Source organism: Aegilops tauschii, chromosome 1 (assembly GCF_002575655.3).
Source record: "Aegilops tauschii subsp. strangulata cultivar AL8/78 chromosome 1, Aet v6.0, whole genome shotgun sequence".
Lineage (NCBI taxonomy): Eukaryota > Viridiplantae > Streptophyta > Magnoliopsida > Poales > Poaceae > Aegilops > Aegilops tauschii.
Window position 1 is genome coordinate 473903934 of NC_053035.3, and position 16340 is coordinate 473920273.

The window sequence follows — 16340 nt, forward strand, 5'->3', positions numbered from 1 at the left end:
GTCTTTTTGGTGCATATGTGGAATTATTGACCAATATTAGCTATCGCTGCACACGCTCTAGTTGCCAAAAAAAACTTATGTGTCCAAGCTAAGTTTCATGCGGGTGACACTTGAGTATAAACTATTGGGTAGTATGTGAGGCATAATATTTGCTGGCTTCGTCGCCGTCTGCCCCCCTATGCCTAAATCCTGGCTCCGCCCCTGCCTATACTAGAGTACGGCAGGAATGTTTTCACAGAGCAAGCCTCCCCTGTGACTTGAGGGTCAAGTGCAGCCTATATTGCATACACAGCAGATGAGTTCCAGGGAGGAACGGCGCTGGTGCAAACCACCAGCAGGTTGGGTCAAGCTAAATTCGGAGGTGAGGGAGAGGCGCGGGCTGTGGCTGGCAACTAATGGCTGGAGAAAGGCGGCTTGTGCACTTCTGGAACGAATGGGGGATACACCCTCGTCCTCCTCAGTTTCACTGTGGGGCCAAGCCGACGGAGTCCGTCATCTTTCTGAAGTCTTCATTGTGGTTGTTCCTTTTCTTTTTGTCGTGCTCCAATTGAAAATCTAGATCATTGGATCGGGCGGTGGCAACGTTTTGGTGTCATGTCCTTCCTAAAGACACCGCCTTAAAGCTCATGGTTCATCGACATTCAACTTCACCTTTTCGCGTTATCTCACCGGGAATGGCTCCGGTGGTTCCATAGTGATGCTTACTGTCATCCCGTAGTCTACTTCGAGTTGTTCAGGGTGTTATTGTAGGTCTTTGACACCTATGTATCTGTGAGTGTGGATGTTGATTTGTTGTGTTGGGGTTTGTATCGGTTTGTATGTTGGTTGTCGTTTCATATATAAAACGGGGCGATAGCCTTTTTCGGCAAATAAATTTATATATAATAGACATGAATGCTCTATATGAAATTTGTAGTGTTCTCCCGATACCAAACCTCCGTCATCGTTCTGCAAGCTAGCTAGGGAGTAAGTATTATACTGGTATTTACTGTACGCACAGATTGCAAAGTGTTGTACCGTTGTTAAGATTTCGGGTTCCAAACATTTGCGACTGTGTGTAACCTTCATAATAATTCAAAACAATAATTACAGCAACATCGCATCGTTGTGTTACTCCGGTTTCCCTAGATGATGTATCAAAAGCCACACGACAGTAATGAACTCACCGCCGCTACTCAGCTGCCTAGCATGTGAATCCAGGCTGGAGTGTAGGGCAGCATAGCACAACATCTCTACCCACACTTCAAAGATCACTTCCATCAAGCCAAGCATGCTTGACTCCATGCCGAGAAGCTCCGCTGCAAGTTCGCACGCGTGTTCATCAGCGCGTCGATAAGCACATGTACCCGGGCTTTCGCTTCCAGTTGGTGAGTACCTCCACTGAAACAGAGAAGGCGGAAACTAGCTTATCGATGAGAATTATGACATGATCAATCTTGAGTGCATCTGAGTTAAATGAAATTCAGGTTATTTTCACTGTTTGATAATTGGTGGAGGATTAATAACAAGCGATTTCAAATGTAATCAAGTTTAACATTTTTTGCATAGCTAGAGTGAAATGGAAAGCAAAAGGTGCCCTTTTAATTTAGGTGAAAATGTGCTTTGTCCATAAAAGAACAACTGGACAATTAGTTTCAAAAAAAAAAAAAAAAACTGGACAAGCAAGGCAATCTTGTTGGGCCGCCAACATAAACATAGTAAGTTTTACTTCTAATTATAAAAAAAGTATGGCGGGCAACTGTTAATGTAAATTATATTTGCCTAAAAAGTGTAAATTATATTGTAGAAAAGGGAAAAATTTCTACAAAAAAAGGATCCTGAATTTGAGTAGAGTTGTTAGGCCATACCTCTCCCCCGTAATCGCTTAGGTAAGTGCTGTGCATAGACCCAGCAAGCTGCCCTCTCTCTAGGATCCTGGAGCCATTGGGGCCATCGTGGTGGAGCAACCCCTTGAGCTTGTGCCGCCATTTCTTCGGCGATGCGATCTCTGGACTGCTTTGATCAGCCAAGAAGATGTACCACGCAAGGGACAGCTCCTTGCAGGCCTGGACATACATGCCACGGGAACAAGGCCCGGCAGCATAGCGGGTTTGGTGACAAGCAGGAACACCATGTAATTGGATATCACCTTCACCGCCTCGGCAAGCGTGGTCCCCGAGTTTGGGGTAAACATGTTGTAAGAGCCTTGGACTTATGGAGGTAGATGTCGGTCGCCATGTGCCAAACAAGGATGCTCTGGTCCAAGTCAATGGTGGCGCTCCAGTGGCACCATCCGGCATGGTCCTTGTCCAGTCCCCTGCTTTCCAGTGCGCGGGTGCCCCTCGAGTTCCTGGCGTCTATTCTTGGCAGCGTCTTCAGCAGCAGCTCCCTGAGATCTGTTGCCGAGATGTCGATGGTGCCGGCGTAATGCACCGTGCTCCACCAGCCCCCCAGCCCGACCGCCGTCGCCAGCCTGCCGCCCAGCTCGGCGCGGTTGTGGGTGCACAGGTGGAGCAAGTTATACCGCCCGATGGAGCCTGACCACCTCCTCTTTCTTTTTTTTTAGAACACTAGTAAGTATGCACGTGCAACGCACGTTTCAACTAAAATACATTTTATTATGAAATATAAAAATTCTATCATCATATAAACCTTCTAAAAAATTTGATAACTCATACGAAGAGCATATGGTTCCTAATTCTATCATCATATAGACCTTTTATAGAAATTGATGCACCATGGCCACACCCCTTAGCTAGCGCCGGCAACCACTGTACCATAGATGTTTGTCTGCCACACATCACTGTTCATACTGTATCACAGAAACAATTTCATAGCACGATCTATCTAAGATTTTTCATAATTGTATCCAAAATTAACTAAATATAAGGTATACTATTTCCAATCAGAAAAATACCAATCCTATTTCCTTCTATTTGGTTCCTATGAAACGGACATTACAATAGGCACCGGAAATAAAATAAATTTGATATGCAAGTGTGCATAGAAATAAGTGGAATCCACATAAGCCGGTCAAATGACATAATTCATCTAAGTTGTAAGTACAAGTTTGTGCACCATGAAAACCAGTCAGAGAACTAACTGACGGACAAACCAGATGTGCAAGCCTAATAAAGGTAGAACTACTCATAACCTGAACAATGTAGCTCATTTGTGGCCAATTAGTGTTCATCTTTCCATGGCCAGGTCCGTATTTGCGACTATTCATTTAGAACAACATGCTTCTCTTGTAAACTTTCACAATATGTACGGGTATGTCATGTGCCCACATAAATCCTGCAACAGGTTTTTAATCATTCTTAAAATTGCATGCAACTATTCAGGATTATAAGTTGAATAGCTCTTATATGAGACCCGAAAAAATATAATAGGAGCTAACATGTCAGCAAACACGGACTACATTTTATAAGCTGCTCAAGAACACTCAACTCTTTCACTCAACTCTTTCATGGTCTATCTGGTTATATCCTTCCCGGGCTTCACAACAGAAGATAATCTAGATCACGTACACGTACAGAAGAGCCAATATGCCTGATTGGTACTTCAGTCAACATGAAGTTGTTTCATTGATGTACAACTATATATTGGTTGTGAGGGCACCCATTCCCGTTGAATGAGAATATGCAATCAAGTATGATCATGCACAGATGCATTACCGATGAGGTTAGTAAAATCCAGCATGATCCAACATAAGTGTTATTTTCTTGAACATGCTTAGAAGCATATTATCATGGTGTGTACATCTGTATGCTCCAAAAAAACTGAAATCAAATGTGCCATGGCACAGAAATGTCATAGTACGCCCCAAAAAATATTTTTCTTCTATACATGGACACAGAACAAGGTCTAATCAGAGATAACAAAACAAAAGCATCACAAAGTGCATACTTATTATCTTAACCATGAGACATCAATAATTACAAGCACCAAGAAAAGGGCAAATTTTCACCTTTGTACATATGTCAAGTGTGTAGTGCAGACTGCTGGGTGTTGCTCTCTCCTCGATCACACATGTTTCAAGTATGAACAAATTCTTCTGCATTTCTCCCTTTTGGATTGTAGCTACGGCCAAACAAAATGTGACACATCCTTCAACACTGGGTTGTAAATCTTCCTCCTAATCTTCAGCTTGTACCTGACCTTCCTCAACCCCTGCCACTTCTGTTTGGCATGACTTTCTCTTCCTCTACCACACCCTCTTCTTCCACCTCTACCTTTCTATCTCTGCCACTTGCATTGTCTCCCCCTTTACCAGATCATGTATATGTGCATAACCACAAACTTATAAGAAAGCTCTTTGAGACATCATAGTGACATTAGTAGTTCATGACAGAAAATATATTTTTTGCAGGAAAGAACAGTCTTGGTTGTTAAATATTAAAGAACAATCCAGTGATCATATCAAGAAGTCGGAGGCCCAGGATGCTCTGGTAATCTCACTACAAAATAGGAAGAAATAGCAATCAATCAGCGCCTTATGGAAATAAAGAAGAACACAATTAACTATGTTCTTGCTATTAAAGAAGCATACATAAAAACCAGCATCTATTGACAAGTCGGTACAATGACATTACTTCCAGTTTCAGAGAGCAAATGTATATAGCACTTCTTAAAAGGAAATATATATTATTTTTATTGGTATCTAATCACTATGTAGCAAGCATCAGACAGTCTTGCTATTTTGAAGTAACAGTAAGCAACTCCATACCTATTCGTTAATGTAGAGATGAACAATTGATTCAAGCAGACTCCACAGAATTCTTGTTTTAATTCAGATCGCTCCTGTAATAAAAATGAACTACAGATCAGAAAAATAAGTAAGCTTACTTGGCTGGAAGAAGTATGAAGATGAGATGATTCCACATTATTCTCAGAGATTCATTCATACCAAACGTGAGCAGAAGTCCATAATCAGGACGATTGGGAAATGCATCTCAAATACCAGGTTGCAGGAGTCGTGCACCTGTAGTTCTCTGGCTGCTCGGAACACAACAGCGATAGGAGACTTGTAGTGGGCAGGCGCGTCCACAACAATCAGCCTCGGTGGCGGTCTGTCATCCTCGATGGTGTCGTTTCCAGCTCGGTGCTCGATGGTTCCGCCTCATAACTCGTCGACAGCGTCCGTAGACCTCAAGCGGAGGCGGCGGCAGCAGCAAATCAAGCATGTGCGGCATCGGTGCCTACAATGTCGTTTGCATCCCATCGCTCACCCCGCACGGTGCTGTGCACGACGACATACTGACGCGCCGCCCCGTGCTTCCTTTACGCATCGGCGGGACACCACCGACTCCCATGCGTGGCCCGGATCTGGCCGCCATGGGCCCCGTGTGGCATTCAGGCCTCACCCGCGCCTGGATCCGACCGCTGCCTTCCCTACTGCGCGCGCCCTCCCGCCAGACGCTGCATCCCCTACAGAGTCGTAGGCCGCCGCTTCCCCTGGCCGTCTCCCCTCTGGTGGCCGCGCCGGCGACCAGAGAGAGCACAACCGCGCCTCCCCTTGTCTCCCGCTTGTGGCCGCACTCCTTCCCGGATCCAGCTTCCAGCGCACGCCGCTCTGGGCCGCTCCGGCGAAGAGCGTGCCGATGAGGGCGTTGTGCGGTCGACGGGGAGAGCTCCCGGGAGGATATTGGGGTTGCAATTGTAGGTCTTTTTCTGGAATCGATTGTGATTGTTGCGGGATAAGTGCGGAGGCGGGTGACAGAGTTTTCGTCCGCTCCATCAAACTGCTAAACGTACTTTTGACGTGGATTAGTGATCATCTGAACGGTTAGATTCAAATTTGTGGGTCTGATCATAAGGCCGTAATTTTTTTGTGTTGTTATGTGGAGGCTAGACTGAGTGTACTTAGCGATGAATATGTTTGCTTGTTTAATAGTAGTAGAGATAGACGTCAGGGACGTCCGGCTTTAAATTAATAAAGCTCTCAACACAGGCAGCATGCACAATCAACCAACGAAACGGACAAAAGGAGACCCAGTCTCCCGTAGTCTAACACATACCCGAAGCGAAACGAAAGAAGCATTACATGGCATGTCCAGCCAACTTAAGAGCACGCAGGCTCGGAGGAAACACTACCAAAAGGGCCACCCATCCCTATGAGATTGCGGAAGGAGGCGTCGGGGCTCGCGACGTGGAGTAGACAGAACGCAGGCGAGCTAGAGCCAGCAGATGTAGATCAGAGTCCTGTTGCCTTCCCAGCGGGGCCCATTGCTGCAAGAACAAGATGCATTTGTAGATTACGTCAGCAGGGTGAGAGGGGAACACACCCTCAATAGTAAACTTGTTACGAATGTTCCACAAAGCCCACAACATGGCCGCCGCACTTGTCCACATAACACGACGCGAAGAACCCTGGACTGAGGACAAAGACGACACTAGCTCTGGGCGGGAGTGTGGATCCCAATCCACCCCCGCGGCCTCCCGGACCGCGCTCCAGGCAAAGCGCGCCAAGGAGCAACGGAAGAACACATGGTCAGCGTCTTCCGAAACGCCACACAACGCTCAAGGGCCAGCGGCCGGGCCATTGCGTTTGGCAATATTGACAGAAGTAGGAAGGCGGTCTTGACAAAGTTGCCAGAGGAACACCTTGATCTTGAGAGGAATTCTAGCCTTCCAAAGCCCCGCGGCAGCCATAGGGACATGGCCCCGGGATAGCTCACTGTAAAGGGACTTGACAGTAAATTTGCCTGAGCCCGAAAGTCTCCAGGACACCGTGTCCGCGCTGTTCGACAAACGAACGTCGGCTATCATAGCCCGAAGGCGGTCCCAATCCTCCCGCTCCGGGCCCGAGAGCTCCCGTCGAAAGTGGATAAGGGGCGGGGAGGAGCAAAGGGCCGAAGCAACCAATTGGTTGGGCTGGACAACGATGCAGTATAGTTGGCGGAATTCCGACCAAAGAGGTTGATGGCCTATCCAAGTGTCGAGCCAGAGACGCGTGGAGCGTCCGTTATTGACCGAAAACCTCGCGCCCCTGGCGAAGAACGGTTTTAGGGATTGGATGGAGTTCCAGAACGGCGATCCGTGTGCCGCTGCCTCGAAGAAATTCCCCTCCGGAAAGTATTTGGCACATAGGAGATCCATCCAGAGGCCGGTCTCTCCCTGAGACATCTTCCAAATCCACTTGCACATAAGTGCAATATTCATCAACTTAGAGTTGATGATCCCGAGGCCCCCCTGGGCTTTAGGTCTGCACACGGCCTGCCATTTAACCATGTGATATTTACGTTTTGGTCCCGCTCCTTCCCAAAAGAAACGGGCCCGCGGGGTGTCCATTTTGGTGTGGACCCCGTCAGCCAGCAAGAACATGCCCATGGCAAACATGGGCAGGGATGATAAAGCTGGAATTAGTTAGGATTAGTCTAGCCCCTGAAGACATAAACCGACCTCTCCACGGGCAAACCCTGCCCGCCACCTTAGTGCTGAGAGGTTCCCAATCAGCAATCGAGCATTTTTTCTCAGCGATCGGGAGGCCGAGGTAGGTGAAAGGCAGTTTTCCCAATTTGCAGTTAAGCAAATTGGCTACCCGCACGCTTTCGGCCGCATCCATCCCTATGGACACCACTTCACATTTGTGAAAATTTATTTTAAGCCCGGACATGAGCTCGAAACAAAGCAGGATGGCCTTTATTGTTGCGATGTTGTGAAGGTCCGGCTCGAAGAGGAGAAGGGTGTCATCAGCGTACTGAAGGTGTGAGACGCCTCCCGGGATCAGATTACCAACCACTCCCCTGATATGGCCCGCAATCCGAGCTTTGTCTAGCAAGGCGCCCAGGGCGTCTGCCACAAAGTTAAAAAGCAACGGCGAAATCGGGTCCCCTTGACGCAGCCCACGCTTGTTGCGGAAGAAGTTCCCTACTTCTCCATTCACCGCAATCGTCGTTTGGCCCCCCGAGACCAATTGCATCATGCGGTGAACCCAGACCGACGAAAATCCTCTGTCCAGAAGGACTTGTCGGAGAAACTCCCAGTTCACTCTATCGTACGCCTTCTCAAAGTCTAATTTCAAAAGAATTGCAGGTTGTCGAGAACGTTTAAGCGAGTGAATGATCTCCTGAAGGGCCAATGGCCCCTCCAGAATGTTACGGCCACGGATGAAGGCCGATTGGTTCCTACTAATAATTCGTTGAGCTATCGGAGACAAACGAGTGGAACAAGCCTTAGCGCAAATTTTAAAAGGGACATTAATGAGCGTTATCGGACGGAATAGACTAACACGGTCCGCTCCCTGGACTTTGGGGATCAATGAAAGAACCCCAAAGTTTAGGCGAGAAATATCTACAGTCCCGCGCATGAACCCATTGCAGATATAAAAAATTGGCCCTTTAAGCACTTGCCAAAAGCGTTTGAACATCGCCACCGGCCACCTATCCGGGCCCGGAGCAGTGTCCGATTTCATCCCAAGAGCCGCATCATCAATCTCCTGGGGGAGGAAGGCTAGCCCCAGGCCCTCATTCTCCACGTCCGTTACCCGCAGCGCAGGGTCCAATGACGTCCGCCCTGAGCCGGGCACACGACTCCTCGCAGGAGCCCATCAGCTGGATATAGAATTCGTAAATGTGACGTATGATGTCCTGTTGGCGCAAAAGGAGCCCCTGCTCGGATTGCAAACGCAGGATGGCACACTTACGGCGTCTACCGTTAGCGTACGCGTGGAAGTACTGAGTGTTCGTGTCACCCTTGAGCGTCCACTTAATGCCCCCACGTCTACGCCAGTACTCCTCCTCGGCCCTTAGGAGGGACTCAACTTGTGCTTCAACCGCATAGCGCTGGGCCCATTCAAGTTCCGAGAGGCCCTGCGTATCCGCAACCGCATCCATACGGGCGATGTCCGCGGTCAGACGCACACGTAGCTGCTTATCCTCTCGGCCTTGGTTGGCCCCCAGCCTTTGAGGGCCGCACGCATTCCCGCCCCTGCGGCAATCCAAAGCTCCATTGGCCCGCGCGGTTGTCCGATCCGAGCTACGCATGTCCCCCATTTGGAGAGGAAAATTTGCTCAAAATCCGGGACCTCAAACCACGCCGTTTCAAAATAGAAACTTGGGCTACGCTTCAACTTGTCCTCCCCTGAGGACAGGATTAGGGGAATGTGATCCGAACCAATCCTTGTTTTCGCTTGTAGGGAGCACATGGGAAAAAGCATTTCCCACTCCGCGGACATGAAAACCCGGTCCAGCACAGACCGCACCGGTGTTAACTGTTTGTTGGTCCAAGTGTAGCGTGCGCCCACGCGGGCCACTTCCCTAAGGGCCATAGAAGCTATTGCGTTATTAAACAGGGACACCCCTGTCTTCTTTCTTGCTGCCCGGAAGCGCCGGCGAATCGATTTGAGCACGCCCAGCAGCCGTTCCCTTCTCAGGCGGTACAGCCATGCGCACATCCAGGTCGAACCCATTGCCTTGGACACCGACACCATCTCCAGTGCCACGGCCCCGACCAACAGAACGTAGGTGATGGCAACGTCGGCTCCACTGTAACCACGCCTGCTGCTGAACTGGAACAGCAGCGCCGCGGCGGTGGTTGCGGCGAGAGAGATGGCGCGGATGCAGTAGCCATACCAGGTGTGGATCACCCTTGCCTTGGTGTACTCCCTCCGTTTCCAAATATTTGTCTTTCTAGAGATTTCAACAAATGACTACATACGAAGTAAAATCAATGAATCTACACTCTAAAATATGTCTACATACATCCGTATGTTGTAGTCACTTGTTGAAATCTCTAGAAAGACTCCCCGCAAAAAAAAAAAGAAATCTATCTTTAGAAAGACAAATATTTAGAAACGAAGGGAGTACATGGTGTCGTACATGAGGGACATCTCCATCTCCACCAGCCTGTACACGTCTTCTTCCCGGGGAAGGGACAGCCGGGACACGTCGAAATCGTCGGAGCTGACGACGGTTCCGGCGAAGAGGTGGATGCAGAGGAAGAAGAGGAGGTAGGCTCCAATCAGGAGCTCCTCTTCGTTGTCGTCTCCTCGGTCCAGCACATGCCTCCACACATTCTCGGTCCAGATGCTGTTGAGGTACACGGTACCCCACTTCTCGGCCCTGCTCCGGATGTCCGCCGTGCCGCCGCACTTGAGAGCCCACGTCCTCTCGGCGTACTTGAGGACGCCGACGACCAGCATGAGGACGGCGGCTAGCTGTTGCAAGGCCGGCCCGCTGCCGAGAACGTAGCTTGAGACGACGTAGGCAGCTCCCAGAACCTGCACGACAAGAGTGAGGAGGTGCCGGAGCCAGAGCCGGCTGTCCTCGAGCGCGTAGGCGGTGATGCCGTCCGGGCCACCCAGGTGCAGCAGCAGGAACGGTGCCCAGAACGCCACGAGACGGTGCTCCGGCGACGTGTTGGTGGCGACGGAGAGGTGGCCCAGGGCGTATATCGCCGTGGAGTCGGCCAGGAGGTACACCAGCCAGAGGAGGAGCATCAGCACGGCGGAGGCTTTACGCCGACGGATGCCGGCGACGGCAAGGAGGAATACCTGGAACGTGAAGCTGAGGACGAGGGTTCCAGAACTGCACAAGCCGCCTTGCTCCAGCCATTAGTTGCCAGCCACAGCCCTCGCCTTTCCCTCACCTCAAATGCTGTAGACAAGCGACATGCCCCAACAGAGATACATCGTATTAGCCAAAGTAGATTTGTGCATTTGATCTCTTCTACTACATGCATGAGGATGAAATTTGCTTACATTACAAACCTGTCTGTCTCCGCGAACAATGCCAGCAGCTAGCACATCAGAGGAAAATTATGTGGAAGAGCAGAGCAGAGAGTTGAGGGGATCGGTTGGTTTGGGCTGCGTCCCGATGTATTAATCCGCTCTGTTCCAATAAAAAAGTAGTAGAGCGATCATGCGATGCAACAAACTGCGAGCGGAGTCAAACCCTCCCGTTCCCCTAAAAGAATATATTAGTGCTACTTGTATACATTATCCTTCTGCACCGATGCTGCTAACAATGGCTGCTACGTCCAGATATATTAGAAGAACAACATCAAGTCAACATGGCAAATTTATGTGATAGTATGAGACATGATGCTATCAACTGAGTTTACTCGACAATGATATTGATACGAGTCCTAATGCACAGAACTTCATGAGATTTTTTTTTTACCACTTCACCTCTTACTCCAACGCATCAGGACTGCATTGTGTGGCGCATCACTAATCAAGTTCTATGGAATCATCTGCTTGTAGAGTGACACTACATTCATGGTCAGTAACACAAAGTAACTCATGACAACACTTCCTGCATTAGTGCAGCAGAGAAATAGTTTTTTTTTTTTGCGAGGAGAGAAATGGAATTCGAGGAGCCACGGGCACACAATTTGCAACCAACAAGTAGATTTTTTTTAACTAATCACATTTGAATCCCTTAGAAAACTAACCACATTTGATAAACACACATAAGATTAAAGGATGTGAAGGACTAGCGTCTGGCGTGATACAATGGCTGCGCTATGTACGAGATTGCCGGTGCCCGTTGTGAGGAGCTCACTTTCTTGATCATGTTCGTCCACTTGGCCCCCAAGTCACAGGGGAGGCTTGCTCTGTGAAACACTAGAGTACGGCATGGATGTCCACTTGATCATGATTTTATTTTATTTCCCCTCTATTTTTGCATGTGGAACCTACATAGTTAGAGAAAGAAAGTGAGTTGTCCAGGCATGATTTCGATTGTTTGATCAGTCAACTAAATAAAATACAGACCTATAGGATGTGACAGTGACCGTATTGATCGTATTTTTAAGTATAATGACTAAAGTGGGCGTATACGGCAAGTTTAGTGGCCATCAATGCATTTTACTCTTCTGTGAAATTATATATTCATGCTGAGGCAATATACTAATTTTATCCTACTAAATAAACATTGTACAGTGCAAACTGAATCATCATATACTTTCCCTGAAAACTAAACGGATTTTATTTTTTGAGGGAATGCAAACTTAACGGATACTTGGGCTATTTGTCCACATGGGCCCAAAGCACGAAATGTATCATAGACTTGGGCCACAAAGCTACCAGCCCACCTCTTCTAAAAATAGAGCTACTAGCCCAACTCACTCACTCCATCGACTCCTTCCACTCCCGAGCAATGGGGAGTCAACTGCTGCCGCCGCCGCCGCCGGCGGCTGCGCCTCCATTGAAACCGCCGTCGAACCCGTCCACCACCACCACCACTATCACCACCACCGCCGCCGACGGAAGCACCACCACCACAACCAAAACCACCACCACCTCCGCCGATGGCACCACTACCATCACAATCACCACGACAACCACCACCACAACCACCGCCGACGCCTCCCCCAGCGCCACCACCATATCGTCCCTCAGCGAAGACGACCTCCGCGAGATCTTCCTCTGCCTCCCGGACCTCCGGGCCCTCATCCGCGCGGCGCTCACCTGCCGCGCATGGCTCGGCGCCGTCCGCTCCTCCCGGCCCTTCCGCCGCCTGTTCCGCGCCCTCCACCCGGCGCCCCTCCTCGGGCTCTTCATCCCAATCGACGGCAGCGCCACCCCCTCCTTCACCCCGCTGCGCCGCCGCTCAGATCCCGACGTCACCGCCGCCCTCCGCGGCGGCGACTTCTTCCTCACTTCCCTCCCGCTCGAGGCCGACCCGTCCAAGGGCTGGAGCCTCATGGACTGCCGCGACGGCTACCTCCTCCTATGGAACATGCTCTCCCTCGCCGCCGTGAACCCCTTGACCTGGGCCGTCGACATCATCCCGATGCCCGGCGACGATGGCTGGGAGTCGCCGCCATTTCTCCTTCCTTGGTTTCCATCTGCTGTGCTCCGATGAGCACCCCTCGTCGTTCCGCGTGGTCTGCGTCTGCTCGGACCCGCAAAGGGTCCGTGCCGCCGTCTTCTCGTCGGAGACGTGGGATTGGGTCGTCCACCCGTGGGTGCACGTCGGCGGTAACCGCAGTCTGAAGTTCAATGCTGGTACGCTGGCGAATGGTTCCATTTACTGGCCTGTGGACGGTGAACCCCGCACGATTAGGATAAACACGGCCACCATGGATGTCTCCTCTGTGGATCTACCCTCTGAAGTGAAGGTGCACGGATTCAATTTCAGCGCCGGGGACACCAAGGATGGCCAACTATGCATCGTCTATGAATCGGATTTCTTCCTTCATGTTTGGATCCGTGGCGTGGACGGTGATGGAATCGAGATTTGGGTCCCGGACACTGTAATCCATTTGAGTGTAGAAATTGATCGGGTCACTCATGGGTTCGCTCTCGACTTGCACGGCGACCTCAAGGTTATGGAAGTTAGGTCTGGATACATCTACTTGTCCACGACATGCTTGACCCCTGCTGGCACACTCCACTGCTGGTTCTTCTCCCTTTCATTGGAGACCTTGGTGCTTGAGTTACTGGTCTCGGGGAAATTTGACGGTTGTGCCCATCTGTATAATATGGCCTGGCCTCCTTCTTTGGTTGGTGATGATGGAAGCACTGGACATGAAGTTGAAGGTTCTCATTGAAGTCTGCAGCTGTTTGTCATACGAGGAAATGGATGGAAGTGTGTGGGTATGAGCTAACCCTTACAAGACTGCTAGTTCTGGAAAGTAATGGTTGTTAATTACTCTGTTGATGCAAAATGATATATGTTTAGCATTGAAACCTGGATTGTATAAGTAATGGTTATTGCCATATAAACCCTCAGATGCTTTAAAACTATTGGTACATTTCTGGAGCTAATGAATTTTATGGAAGATTGGATTTTGATCTGCTGCAAACTTTCTGTGGAATAGTTCTGATATGTTGCATTTCCTGCTAGGCCTTTTGACTAATTTATTTCTATTGTTGGTGTTCAAGTTGGTCATTTATTGAGAGAAAAACACAAGATTACTAGTTCTGGAAAGTAATAATGATAAACTCTGAATACAATGAACTTTCGAACATGCATATGTGGTTCTTACAGTTTTCTTGTTTTACTTCTATTTTATCAGTCTTCATCTTTGACGATGCAAAATTTCTTGTTTTCCATTTCTTTTGCTGCACAATCTCTTAATGTTTGAGAATATCTGGTTCTCAGCCTTTGTTGTTCTTTGTTGCACGCAGGGGGGCTAATAATATAAACCGGCTTCTAAGTCCTTAACTTCCTTTTGTTGAATATGCTCGCCACCTAACTCATATGACCCTGACCCTTTCCTTACAATATTTGTTGTTCATTGTGTATGCCAATTGTCATGGGTGAATATATACAAACGAATTAGACAGATGTGATAGGCATGAAACATACCCAGAATCTTGAGGTTTGTGAAGCTGTTGAAATCTTGATAATCCTTAGGTACAACCGGACTTTTGGACAAATAACCCCTTTTGATCATCATTATACTGTAGCAAAGCATGTTATGTGTACCATATCCTGCCTTATATTCTGTAGTGTTCATGCCTGTCAGTCGTGCTATCATATGCCTTTAGTTGAGTTGGGAGTACCTCATTCAGCAAACAGTAAATCTGCTAGGTGGTTCAGCACAAATCTGTCAGATGCAGCACTGTTAGTAAAATCTTCTAGGTGGTTTAGTACAGATCTGCATATATATCTCTTTGATCATAGGCAGTTGTAACAGGGTGATAGTGATATTGACATATGGCTAGTGTGCAGTTGAGAAATTGTTTGTGTACGAACGAGTCTGCCTTCTGCAGTGATTTCATTAGTTATCTTTGGCCTTGGTTGCCATTATGGACTTGTCTATCTCGTTACACAGAGAAAGTACTGTAGCATTTGTGGGCACTTCATTTCCCAAATTGGTTTATCGGTTTATGAGAAAGGAGATTATCACTTCTGTGCTCCAGTATGGGTTTATGGGTACCAATCCTTTCTCTCCTTCTCAGTTTGGTCCCTTTGCTGATCCGTTTGCAGTGTTGTTAGGGCAATGGGTCCCCAGCTTGGGCACCTTTTAGGTACTGCTTGCGCTGCAACTGGCTTGTGGTTGCTGCTACTAGTTCCAAACAGACCAAGAAATCTGAACTTCTTCTTTATCCTCCTTTGAATGTTCAATAGAATGAACCTTGCTCTTTTGTTGCTGATTTAAATCTCTCTACTGAACCTGATCATATAGTCTTGTTACTGGGTTAAAAAAAACTTTACTACTAAGTCTGTTTATGAACATCTCGAGAGCTCATTGCTGGTTGTGATTTTAAATGGTTTTGGAGAGCCAAAATCCCTTTAAAAAAATCAGATTTTCCTCTGGCAATTATTCCAAGACGCTGTTTTGACTAGGGATATTATGAAAAGAAGAAATTGGGCTGGTAACTCAAAGTGCTCCTTTTGCAATGAGAGGGAAACCTCCCAAGATCTCTTCTTCATTTGTCCTGTTGCTAGGATTGCTTGGCGTACCGTAGGTTCCGTCTTCGGGACTGAGCTTTGTCCTTAACAATTTATGGCAATTTTACTCTTGGTGCTACATGTTTTTACCTGATGGTGCAAAGTTTTATACGTTTGGTCTTGCAGCAGTGTGCTGGGCAATCTGAAATTGCCGAAATCGTGCAACCTTTGAGTTTAAATATCCTAGATGACTATTTGAAGTGGTGTTTTCCTCTTGTGTATTTCTTAAATATTGGGCAGGACTACTGAAGTAGTAAGATCAGGGAGCTATGGAGCGTGGCGCGATGATGCTCAGGAAGAACGCCACCAATATGATGGGGATCTGTGCAGCGGTGCCTGAGGATTCTGCAGCGAGCTGAGCCGTGGAGCTGCCAGGATCCATCTGGAGGCCTTGTAGCCCAGTGTTTCCTTTTGTTCTGTCTCATTGCTCCTTTGTGAGCGTCGAACTCCTTGCTCCTGCGCGAGCCTTACACTGTTGTTAGGATAGTATTTGGTCTTTCCAGTCCCCTTAACTCTCTTTGGTTCGGATGCTTGTATTTCCGTTATTCAGTTAATAATGAAAAGATTTATGCCTGGTTCAAAAACAAGATAATTTTTTTTCAAGCTTCAAAAACAAATTAAGTGGTAAAAGTTCAGAGGCACCGGCGGAGCTTCAGCAAGGCTGAAAGGGCCTTGGCTGGGGCAAAAAAATGTTTTATATGAAGTCTAGCCCATAATAATATTGGTTTTTTACTTTGTGACCACTATCCGGCCCGCCCATTATTATCTTGGTAGCTCCGCCACTGTTCAGAGGAGACCTCCGTGAACAGAGGAGCCGGCAGCGACGCTCTTTGGCTGTTGTGCGATGTTGTCTACTCCCTCCGTTCCCAAATATAAGTCTGTCTAGATATTTCAACAAGTGACTACATATGAAGCAAAATGAGTGAATCTACACTCTAAAATATGTCTACATACATCCGTATGTTGTAGTCTATTTGAAATGCCTAAAAAGACTTATACTCCCTCCGTTCG

At 48.1% G+C, this 16340-nt stretch overlaps 2 long non-coding RNA genes and 1 pseudogene across 3 annotated transcripts; 1 reads left to right on the forward strand and 2 right to left on the reverse strand.

Moving 5' to 3' along the window:
• Positions 1-1058: 1058 nt before the first annotated feature.
• Positions 1059-2533, reverse strand: LOC141025638 (uncharacterized). The gene is made up of 2 exons (XR_012187837.1): positions 1848-2533; positions 1059-1380 (listed from the first exon to the last, which is right to left on the reverse strand). It is a non-coding gene; the product is annotated as an uncharacterized lncRNA (long non-coding RNA).
• On the reverse strand, positions 2531-5631 carry LOC109752265 (uncharacterized). 2 transcript variants are annotated; one of them, XR_005758117.3, is made up of 4 exons: positions 4964-5631; positions 4709-4782; positions 3950-4439; positions 2531-3276 (listed from the first exon to the last, which is right to left on the reverse strand). It is a non-coding gene; the product is annotated as an uncharacterized lncRNA (long non-coding RNA). The 2 variants fall into 2 exon arrangements; XR_002230262.4 differs by lacking the exon at positions 2531-3276 and having other exon boundaries at positions 4283-4439; positions 4889-5170.
• A 6411-nt stretch (positions 5632-12042) lies between these two features.
• LOC109752273 (uncharacterized) lies at positions 12043-15921 on the forward strand (annotated as a pseudogene).
• The last annotated feature ends 419 nt before the right edge of the window (positions 15922-16340 follow it).